The 12,139-nt window shown below is 40.7% G+C and overlaps 1 protein-coding gene across 1 annotated transcript in view; it reads right to left on the bottom strand.

The window, feature by feature from the left end:
- LOC136873804 (uncharacterized) overlaps nucleotides 1-12,139 on the bottom strand; it is a 412,301-nt gene that overhangs the window by 234,142 nt on the left and 166,020 nt on the right. The gene's annotated exons all lie outside the window — the stretch shown is intronic.

Raw genomic sequence — 12,139 nt, 5'->3', positions numbered from 1 at the left:
CATATTCCAAGATGCAAAATTAAGCTCTGGACACAGAGAAAATACAGAGTACCGAGCAAGGAGTTACGTGGTTTGCGTCACCTAGCCGTCAACTTGAATTCGGGAGATAGTGGGTTCGAACCCTACTGTCGGCAGCCTAGTTTTCCATGGTTTCTCATTTTTACACCAGGCAAAGCTGGAGTTCAAACCCCACTGTTCGTAGCCCATTTTGTCGTGGTTTCCCATTTTCACAACAGGCAAAGATGGGGCTGTACCTAATAAAGTGACGGTCGCTTCCATCCCGCTCCTAGAACTTCCCTATCCCGTCGTCGTCATAAAGCCCATTTGTCGATGTAACGTTAAGCAAATTCTAAAAGAAAAGCAAAATTTTTATACTGGGTTCATGCTGTTATCTCCGAACGAGCAGGGTCGGGCCAGCAAACGCAAGGAGTTCTTAAACAATGGGAAATATTTTTTTCCAAAATGATGGCCTGGAGTTTTGATGGGCTTAAGAGGTTGGTTTAAGTCTTAATTACCTTTCAAGACGAAATCCAGCGAAAGTTTTGCCAAAAATTCCCGAGATACTAATACTCCGCACGAACTACTGCTCCAATACTACTTCTACTTCCACTGCGTAGATACTATGATTGTGTTTACACTATTATTGGGATTCATTCTCGATATTGATCCTCAAAGAAGCCAGTGGTTACATTTCATCCTGTTCCTCATCCTTATGGTCAATGTCGGACATCTCAGTCGCGGAAGTTCCGTCACTTTGCCGTTAATCACACATTTATCAGCATTAATAATGAATATCACACAAAGAACTTTCCAGTGAGAATTTTGTCCTTCCGAAGACTAGCACTTTTCCACTTAAAAAACATGTCTCTCTATTTTTGGGTGGCATAAAGAAAGATCTTGCCTCGTTATAGTCCTTGTAACCCGACATACAGCCCGTTACAATACATCAAGGCGTATCTGCTTCACCGCAATATGAATGTACTCACAGAATATAGAAACTCATTGGAGTGCCGTGCTGACTAACAAGGAAAGAGCAAACTACACGAAATACCTAATCATTATAATGCCAAAGAGCCGCACCTAGTGTCGTCAACATGTGCGGTATCTCGCCATATACTGTATAGCTTTATAAGAGGCTCATGAAGGTAACATTTATTAGTCACTATTTTTTATGAAACATCTCGAGGTTTTTGAGTGTTGAGCTGGCGTTTGTAATAGATTCAGTCGTACAAATTGCATAAACAATACGCAATGAGCTTCAAATTCCCTTCGTTTCATTCTGTCTGGTGATATGAAGCATTATTTTCAATCCAGGTAATGTCACATGGAGATTCACAAATTCACGAAAGTTAAAAATAAACAACTTCTGTACGCAATACGAGGTACATGCGTTAGCAGCTAAAACAGCCGGCAAGACGCCGGTGTCGTGGTGCCTGCCGTAGACAATGACAAGTGTACGGGGGCGCGGAAAAGTGATCGCACTCTATCTTATTTATTTATTTATTTATTTATTTATTTATTTATTTATTTATTTATTTATTTATTTATTTATTTATTTAATGTTTGACTTTAGCAGTGGCGAAATCAGAGCTTGTGGCCCTTCCTTACATTTAACCACGTAAATTACAGGAAAATGCACATACAAATGAAATATACTATTATGTTGCAAAATAAAATATAACTAAGTTAAATAACAGATTTAGAGAACGTTTAATGGAGAAATAAAGCCAAGCTCAACAAATAAAAGAAAATAAATTCAGAGCATAATTCACTATGCTGTTAGGTTTAATTTCATTAATAAGAAAATAATTACCGAGCAAGTTGGCCGTGTGGTTAGGAGCGCGCAGCTGTGAGCTCGCATCCGGGAGATAGTGGGTTCGAACCCCACTGTCGGCAGCCCTGAATATGGTTTTCCGTGGTTTCCCATTTTCACACCAGGCAAATACTGGGGCTGTACCTTAATTAAAGCCACGGCCGCTTCCTTCCCATTCCTAGGTCTTCCTGTACCATCGTCGCCATAAGACCTGTCTGTGTCGGTGCGACGTAAAGCAAAATAGCAACCAAAAAAATGTAAACTTTTAATTTTTTCTAGGGAGGGAAAGAGTGTTTGTGTGTGTGTGGGGGGGGGGGGCGGCTAAATTTTCTTTTAGCCCCTCTCTGGATCCACCACTGGAGAAGATATGGTTTAATTTCTTTTCTAGCTCTAGTGTATTAGAGATCGTTTTTCCAACACTACCTGCCTCTATAGTAAGTGGACATGATGTATTTTGGGTACTGTATCGTGTTGAAGAGGAAATCTATAGGGACACTTTAGTTTCAGGAAGACTTTGCTGATTAGAATAGTCTTAACGTAATCAGGCGTATTTATCTTCTCACTATATGCATCACAGTGTTCGCAAAACCTAAAGATCTCCCACATCATTCAAAATATATCGTATCCACTGATCCTGGCCGTGAAAACATACATCTAAAATATTCTCCGTGAACCACGAATAACAACGGTGGAGAAATACTGTACAATCTTGTGAGCCATGTAAAAGGAGTGTGTGTTTGAGTCATCAGTCCATAGACTGGTTTGATGCAGCTCTCCATGCCACACTATCCTGTGCTAACCTTTTCATTTCTACGTAACTACTGCATCCTACATATGCTCTAATCTGCTTGTCATATTCATACCTTGGTCTACTCCTACCGTTCTTACCACCTACACTTCCTTCAAAAACCAACTGAACAAGTCCTGGGTGTCTCAAGATGTGTCCTTTCATTCTATCTCTTCTTCTCGTCAAATTTAGCCAAATCGATCTCCTCTCACCAATTCGATTCAGTATCTCTTCATTCGTGATTCGATCTATCCATCTCACCTTCAGCATTCTTCTGTAACACCACATTTCAAAAGCTACTAATCTCTTTCTTTCTGAGCTAGTTATCGTCCATGTTTCACTTCCATACAATGCCACGCTCCACACGAAAGTCTTCAAAAACATCTTTCTAATTCCGATATCAACGTTTGAAGTGAGCAAATTTATTTTCTTAAGAAAGTTCTTCCTTGGTTGTGCTAGTCTGCATTTTATGTCCTCCTTACTTATGCCATAGTTAGTTATTTTACTACCCAAGTAACAATATTCATCTACTTCCTTTAAGACTTAATTTCCTAATCTAATATTTCCTACATCACCTGCCTTCGTTCGACTGCACTCCATTACTTTTGTTTTGGACATATTTATTTTCATCTTGTACTCCTTACCCAAGACTTCATCCATACCATTTACAACATCTCGAGATCTTCTGCAGTCTCAGATAAAATAACAATACGATCGGCAAATCTCAAGGTTTTGATTTCCTTTCCTTGGAGAAATGTAAGAAAGTTCACCTGGACACCTGTTAATGTATCATATACGTGCCCATTAGCAGAACACCAAAATATCTTACCATGGATAAGAGTCGAACAAGTGTGACCTGCGTAGCGAGAGTGCATTTGGAAATTTTAATTCCATCATTAGTAAGTTGGGAGAAGAAAAGGGGACGAAGAACGTGCAACAGAGTTTTAATTGTAGAGGTTAAGGAGTAGGCAGTGATAGTTAAAATTCCATTTTATTTTTCCAGGCAAATAAGAGCATTCGTTAATTGTCATGTTTTAATTGTTCATCTTCTGCAGCGTGCACTTTGTTATGATTAAAAGTGTGCCCTCTCCTCTTTGCCCAAAGTGATCAATACTCCGCAGTTCGTAAGTTGGTGGACATCACGGCGTACTAACCACTGCTATGTCCGAGTCGTTGGCTGAACGGTCGGCGTACTGGCCTTCGGTTCAGAGGGTTCCGGGTTCGATTCCCGGCCGGGTCGGGGATTTTAACCTTAATTGGTCAATTCCAATGGCACGGGGTCTGGGTGTATGTGTTGTCTTCATCATCACTTCATCCTCATCACGACGCGCAGGTCACGTACGGGAGTCAAATAGAAAGACCTGCACCTGGAGAGCCGAACCCGTCCTGGGATATCCCGGCACTAAAAGCCATACAACATTTCATTTCAATCACTGCTATTGGCAGACAGAAGACATCTATTGGTTCGCAAGAAAAAATTTATGTAATATGGAGGTTGACTAGCGTATCTCTTGTTACATGCCCTATACTGTTTTTGAGTACAATGCCAGTGAACTGCATACATACATACATACATACATACACACATACACACATACATACATACATACATACATACATACTGTACATACATCCGTGGAAGAATCCAACAGCTCGCGTACTTGGCGTATAGTACCGTTAAAATTTAAAACATCGATGCACAACCATCTTGGAAGTACAGACAGATATAGGATTTTTGAGCTTATGCCGTGTCAAGAAAATAAGGTAAAATTCTTTATATTTCGCGGAGAACTTTGCTCTGCATCATCAGAAGAAAATCTCGACTTATTGGGGAAATCTTCCTCGTGAACAGTCGAGATTTCAAGTCTTCCTCGTTAAAAAACGAAATTTTCTTCTGAAGACGCAGAGCAAAGTTTTCTGCGAAACGTAAAGGATTTCACCTTATTTTCTTGACACGGCGTACGCCCAAAAAAGCCTATATCATGTCTATAAGTACGGGCCGGGAAAGTATCAATGCCGTGCGGGTAGGGTCGCGCAGCTGTGAGCTTGCATTCGGTAGATAGTGGGTTCGAACACACCGTCGACAGCCCTGAAGATGGTTTCCCGTGGTTTCCCATTTTCACATCAGGCAAATGCTGGGAATGTACCTTAATTAAGATTACGGCCTATTTATTCCTTCCCACTCCTAGCACTTTCCTATCCCATCGTCGCCATAAGATCTATCTGTGTCGGTGCGACGTAAAGCAAATGATAAAAAAAGTAATCAAAGCAAAATACGTTTGTAGTTTTATGTGGCTGTTGAAAACGTTGTCATACCCACGGGAGCTTCAGTTCGACGTGGTATCGAAACTACAGGGACAACATACACTGGCTGGGATTTGCACCACGACGGCATTGGTGAGAAGCCAGTGTCAATGCCATTCGACTGTTGCCTCTTCCCTTCTTCAAAATAATCCTCTTGGGTGGGTAGGCACTTTCGTCAGTGCTGGTAAAGCTTCTAGAAACATTTTATAAACGCTACTCTTTTGTCGGAAACCAGCATGTTAACATGTAACCAAGTAACTGTAACTCCGGAACCGAACTTATATACGAAGGAGGTTAAGATGTCTAAGGATAGAACAATTGGCGCGTTACATTGATATAATAGTTCCGAAAGAATAATACAAGTGAGGGGCGAAAATTTAAGGTTGTATTGCTTTGAAAAAATCGGCTGTTTTACCGTCTATATATCAATTCCTAACCATCATGTGAGGTACCGTTGGAAAAATCTCCGAGTGGTGGTGGCGGTGATGATTATTGTTTATGAGGAAGTACAACTAAGCAACCATCCGCTATATAACACTAATCAGAGAGGAAAAAAGTGGAATGGACCGAACACTTCGAAAAACGAAGGTATCGGCCAAAGAAAGACAAGAGCCGCGAAGGCCGTGGAAAAGAAAGACTCCCTCGGCCTCGAATACTCTAATATCTCTAATAACGTCGCGGTCGGAAGAGAACAAGAGTTGACCAAGAGAGGTCGATAGGATAGATGAATTTGAGGAGCCTGGTACAAGTAAGTAAAAACAATGCCAGGACGCAGCTGAGGGCCCCGTGGTCGCCAACCCACGCTACTAAAGAGCCACTTGGGGCCCTTTTAGTCGCCTCTTACGACAGGCAAGTAGTACCATGGGTATTATTCTACCACCCCCACCCACAGCGGGAGAGAAATCTCCTATATCGAGAGATGGTACTACCACATCAGTTTCCCTACAACCCATAAGGACGAAGTTATGCGAGAATCGAGAATGTTTGAGTTTAATATTTTGCTTCATATTGACTTCTATATGTAAATTATGACCCGTGATTAGTGTCTCATTGAGAGGGAAACCGTATGTAGCTGTAGTAGGTTTAGGGCAGACTTAACCATTGTCCACTTTACCACCTTTCAGGCCGCTAACGGCAGAAGGATTCCCGAAGACGAAATAAAATGTCCAGATATAGATTCTTGTTTACTGGTTTGCATTCAGAAACGAATTTCGAATGGGCAGATCCCTGTCCTCTTTAAAACTCCGATGCCACACAAGTGTTTTTTTATCTCGCCGTCGAGTCGCTGTACAGTACTTTGCCTTTAGCATTGTAAAAGTTTCTGAAGTTGTTTTACGAAAACACTGACAAAGTTTAATGTTTACACGCTATTTTGGAAATCCACACTTTTTCTTCCCAACACAAATGCAACTAACAACTGCGCGCGTCGCTCCTTCACTGTCTTTGGGCTAAACCATCCTAACTGTAGAGGGATGGTGGAATGAATTTAAAACTTTGGAGGGCTGGAAGTTTGCCTTGGGAAGTAATCCGTTACTATCAACATAAGAGATGTACGGTATTTGCTAGCATGGTCGGCGTAAAAATCAAGCAATTTAAGGACAATTGGTTCAACAAAATCATTTCCTTTTTACGGGAAAACGTCAATCGCAACTGCGAATTCATTTCGTTAGACTTCTTACCACCGTATTTCACTCATTATACTGCCAAATGGGGAGTACCAGGCACTTCAATTTCATATTTCATATCTTTTGCTCAAACTTCATAAGTTTCTTTCCAACTGTGATGGGGTTACCAACAGAACATTTTGTTTACATACCGCGTATGTACACTACCATCAAGTTCCATTGAATTGAAGTTTTTAGTATGGTTCAGTAGTGCAAAGAATTTATTTTATAAGTCAAATTGATTACAGTGTTTCTGCTCAACTACTCAAATTGAGATATTTATGCCCTCCATTAAATGATCCATTAAGGCTTTCGACAATAATTATGAGTGGGTAAAATTGCCGGTGGTTGTCGTTTACAAGTAACCAATTCTACTAAATCAATCCTCATACCTGCTTGATTCTCAGTATTAAATGCCTTTCACTGGGTGCTAGTTACTCTGGCAAACACCCTATTGATTTACAGAATTAAAACACAGTTCTATTGAATTATTTATTTGCACACTGCACATACTAAAACCTGGTCCTGACAACATCTTTTTTTAGTTTGAATCTGCACTGATTTTCGGTCTTTCTCTACAGTCATGATTGAAATTATATTTTTGATTGCCTGTACAATATTTGTCCAGTACCTTGATTGTTTTGTAATCATTTCACTTTCCTCTTGCTATCGACTGATGCGATTATTGCATTCGTTTAATTGTGAAGTATCGTACCCAAATTCCATACCAAACCTATCTGGCCAGTCTCATCCACTTCTCAACCTTTGTGAATTTATGTTTTATTTACCTTTCTCGTCTATCATTCCAAGGCGTGATCCAACCGAATTCAAAATATTCCTTCCATTTGCTGAGCACTTTCCTGTGATGTACAGTGGATTTACCTGTGGAATACAATGAAAAACTAAGCGTGACTTAAGGAATCTACTGTAAGTGTATTCATTTGATATAAGGAAATATATCATTGTATCTATAATAACGTATTTATTTCAGCTCATAAGTCGTAACAATTTGCGTGCATTATAAATTGTGTTCATCCGCGTGGAAAGTTTTTCTCATTAAGTATAAATAATGCCAACGTTTCTTTATTTTCTCCTGCTGTCATACGGTGCTTCTTGTAAACCGGCTTAATACCCACTGTCTGTGGCAATTTATTCACCTCATGTTGGCGCATAATTACGGACTAACCAGTAACTCTTCTTGACTTACACAGAGTGCATATTGTCTTACTTAAGCTGAGTTGTTGAAATCGTTTTGCGTTCAGAGACTCTTTAAGCGTGTATAACCACGACTAAAACATCGCGTGCTGAAAACCAAATGCGCTGTGTAAGCAGGTGCTTAATTTTTAACATGTACAGCACGTCGCAGCAATTCGGAAGACGTGTGGGATCGAACCCCACTGTCGGCCGACTTGAGATTGGTTTCCTATGTTTTCCCCATTTACATCCAGACAAATGCCGGGACAGTTCGCATTCATAGGCCATAGCCGATTCCTTGCACTTCCTTGTCCATTTTCATTCACCCCCACTCAATTACTGCGTTTATGGGGTGAAAGTTCCTTTTGGGGATCATTGTAAGTATCTAGGTATTAATATAAGAAAACACCTTCATTGGGGTAATCACATAAATATGATTGTTAATAAAGGGTACAGATCTCTGCACATGGTTATGAGGGTATTTATGGGTTGTAGTAAGGATGAAAAGGAGAGGGCATATAAGTCTCTGGTAAGACCCCAACTAGAGTATGGTTCCAGTGTATGGGACCCTCACCAGGATTACTTGATTCAAGAACTGGAAAAAATCCAAAGAAAAGCAGCTCGATTTGTTCTGCGTGATTTCCGACAAAAGAGTAGCGTTACAAAAATGCTGCAAAGTTTGGGCTGGGAAAATTTGGGAGAAAGGAGACGAGCTGCTCGATTAAATGGTATGTTCCGAGCTGTCAGAGGAGAGATGGCGTGGGAGGACATCAGTAGACGAATAAGTTTGAGTGGTGTCTTTAAAAGTAGGAAAGATCACAATATGAAGATAAAGTTGGAATTCAAGAGGACAGATTGGGACAAATATTCGTTTATAGGAAGGGGAGTTAGGGATTGGAATAACTTACCAAGGGAAATGTTCAATAATTTTCCAATTTCTTTGTGATCATTTAAGAAAAGGGTAGGAAAACAACAGATAGGGAATCTGCCACCTGGGCGACTGCCCTAAATGCAGATCAGTAGTGAGTGATTGATTAATCTTCATTAGCGCCTCAACAGAGGTTGGCGTCAGGAAGAACATCCGGCCGTAGAATGCCATATAGTTTAATCTCACCACATCCCCGATTCCGTATCAGGAAACAGGACAAAGACATACACAGCAAACATAACCAGTAAATCGAAATGGCGTATGGCTTTTAATGCCGAGAGTGTCCGAGGACATGTTTGGCTCGCCAGGTGCAGGTTTTTCGATTTGACTCTCGTAGGCGACCTGCGCGTCGTGATGAGGATGAAATGATAATGAAGACGACACATGTACGCAGTCCCCGTGCCAGCGAAATTAACCAATGATGATTGAAATCCCTGAACCTGCCGGGAATCGAACCCGCGACTCCTTTGACCAAAGGCCAGCACGCTAACCATTTAGCCATGGAGCCGGACAATATAACCAGTAATTCTTCTTGACTTAACGAAGAGTGCATTTTGTCTTACTAAGCTGAGATGGTTTGAATAGTTTTGAGTTCAGAAAACTATTTCAGTATGTGTAGGAACGACTAAAACAAGGCGTGCCAGGGGCGCCGACTTCGGGCAATTATTGGGGGAGGGGCATGGTTAACATGAACACAGGCACGTGAAATGTGGAATAACTATTCATTCAAATATTCCTATATAACAACAATATTCACAAACAAACAGAAAAACCGAATATCAGAGCTTGTTTCTCAAGTACATTTTTGAATGAGTCTGACGTACGAAGTTTTCAATAATATTTACAGATAAACAGAAAAATAGAACTTGATTTATAAATATTTTAAAGGAATAAAGGCCAGAGGCAGGGATTTATACAAGTAGAGGCACAAGCTTCCCCTGGTGCACCGTCACTGCATTGTCCTACATAAGAGGCTTGCAGTGGTGTCTCAACGGCGCACTAGCCGCCAGCGTCTTAGAAAGGTGTAGCAACCTAACTGATGAGCCCACTACTACACTGGGGTGAAACGCTGGTAATTTCACGGTTGAAACAGCCTAAAGATCTTAAATGATTCGCAAGTAAAAGAATAAGAACTTATTTCATAACTACATTTCCTTAATAAATGTCCTATTATGCATTTCATGATATGAAATGTGAAAAGCTTTACCACCGGATGTACTGCCTGAACAGCCTCCATTGGGAAATGTAGTTCCCTGAAGGAATGCTCGCTTTCTAATCTCATTTTTTCATATATAACCATCTTCCAACTTCACCAGATTTAACGCCTTAGCAGCCTCCGAAGACTACCAAACTCCACGTTTCAAAGAGGCTCAACATCTGGGAGGAGAATATTTTTTAAGTGGGGGGTGGGGGAAAGGGCACTCTGCCCGCCTAAGATCATCTTTTGGGGGGTAGAAAACGCCTTGCCCCCCAAAGTTGGCGCCACTGTCGCGTGCTGGACCATATGCGCTCTGTAAGAAAAGAATGAATCGTAACATGATGAAGGAGGGAAGTAATAATTCTTATGTTTAGTTGTAGTTAGGTGTAGTTGCCGGTGGGGGGGTTATGCACCTCCATTCCTAACCAGTCCAACGAGCTAAATCCTCTAAGAGGCTAGAAGGGAGTTTGCTGAGCTTCGTGATTTCAACTAAGTAATTGTCTGATGCGAGAGTCAGTGGACCCGGTCAAAAAATCCAAGGAATATGACTGTAGTGTGGATGTCACCATGCTAATTACCTGCCACTTAATTATATATACGCCATCTGTCTGAATAGCGGTCATTTTGGCAAGCATGGTATTTAATGGACTTCATGTGATTGGAGTTCCTTTGCTTCGTGTACATGAACTGCATAAAATAATATCTTATTCTTATTGGGTTTGCAAAGTTTACATTCGTTTCTTGGCTCTTCCGGTCTCTTCCTTTTGTCGATAACTTCATTCATGGATGCGCCGGACCTCTTACCTTGCTCATTAGATTATCAAGTTGTACCGTCCTGCCCTTATGGAGAGACACGCCTTATGGATCAACAAGGTTTAGTCAGTCTTTCTTTTTGAAGTATATTTTTCTCTTTAATATAGTGCAAAATTAATTATCTCCACTTTTCACAATATAGTTTTGATAGTGTTCAAATTGCTGATCAAGTCCTACGTTTATCTCTGCCATATGAGCAGTGCTTATTTTTCGTAAATTTTACATTGACACATGGTTTTCACGATAGTTCAAAAACTATTGAATACATTTTGTAGTAAACGTTTACATGGCAGTGTAATTTATTTATAAACTAGCTGATGTACCCGTGCTTCGCTACGGGATTCTCAGAAAGACTGACTTAGTGGTTTTCCTAACTGAAATTCCATAGGTCATTACAAAAACGTAAGTATGAATGTAGCGATTAAAAGCAATGCTATCTTATAAAATACTCGATCAAATGGAAAACCGCACGTTTTATCACTTTTAACGAACAGTAGAGGCTTATCCCCCGACTTCACATACCGATTTTCATTATACGAACTGTGCTGCGGTTAGATTGCGGTGCCAATCTAATAGTCCAAAGTTCCAGAGCTGGGATGACCAGGCTGCAGATTACCATGAACACTCATCTGCCATTATTCCGCTAAATATACACACTATTCATTCCAATCAGTGCCTCAGAGTAGGGATTGAATAGCCCGAATGCTATGATGATCCAGTGTGTTACGTACCAGTAGTATCAGAAAATTTATAAACCAGGGGAATGGCAACAAAGTTACCTAACTCCCCAGCTACTTCCCTTCAATATTCAGGCAGGCTGTTACACTCTGTACGACTGGGCGAGTTGACCGTGTGGTTAGCGGTGCGCAGCTGTGAGCTTGCATCCGAGAGATAGTGGATTCGAACCCCATTGTCGGCAGCGCTGAAGATGGTATTCCGTGGTTTCCCACTTTCACACCAATCAAATGCTGGGCCTGTACGTTAATTAAGGTATAAGGCCTAAGGCGCTCCTAGCCCTTTCCTATCCCATCGTCGACGTAAATCAAATAAAAAAATACTCTGTACGCAGCAGTAATCCTATCTACCGGAGATGAGGGGCAACAGAAGACACAAAGCACATCACGACAAACAATGGTCAATGTAATGTTATTGTTGATAAATGTTATGAGCTTTCTATATTGTAGGCCTTCATATTTAGTTTTCTTTCGACTCTGTGATTTGTAAAGTATTTTATACCGTAAACTGTAGTTTCTTATTCTCCGACTTTACATACCGATTTTCATTAAATACTGTTTACCCATTTTCTCGTAACTCGGCGCCGTTCCTTACGGCAACCTTATGTAGAATGATATAATCACTATTGCGTGGTTCTGTGGTTTTATGAAGATTATGCAACGAAACGAATACAAACTCCCAGTCCCAGAGTCATAGGATTTAA

The sequence above is a fragment of the Anabrus simplex genome, chromosome 1 (assembly GCF_040414725.1).
Source record: "Anabrus simplex isolate iqAnaSimp1 chromosome 1, ASM4041472v1, whole genome shotgun sequence".
Taxonomy (NCBI): Eukaryota; Metazoa; Arthropoda; class Insecta; order Orthoptera; family Tettigoniidae; genus Anabrus; species Anabrus simplex.
This window is presented reverse-complemented; position numbering and strand designations above follow the sequence as displayed.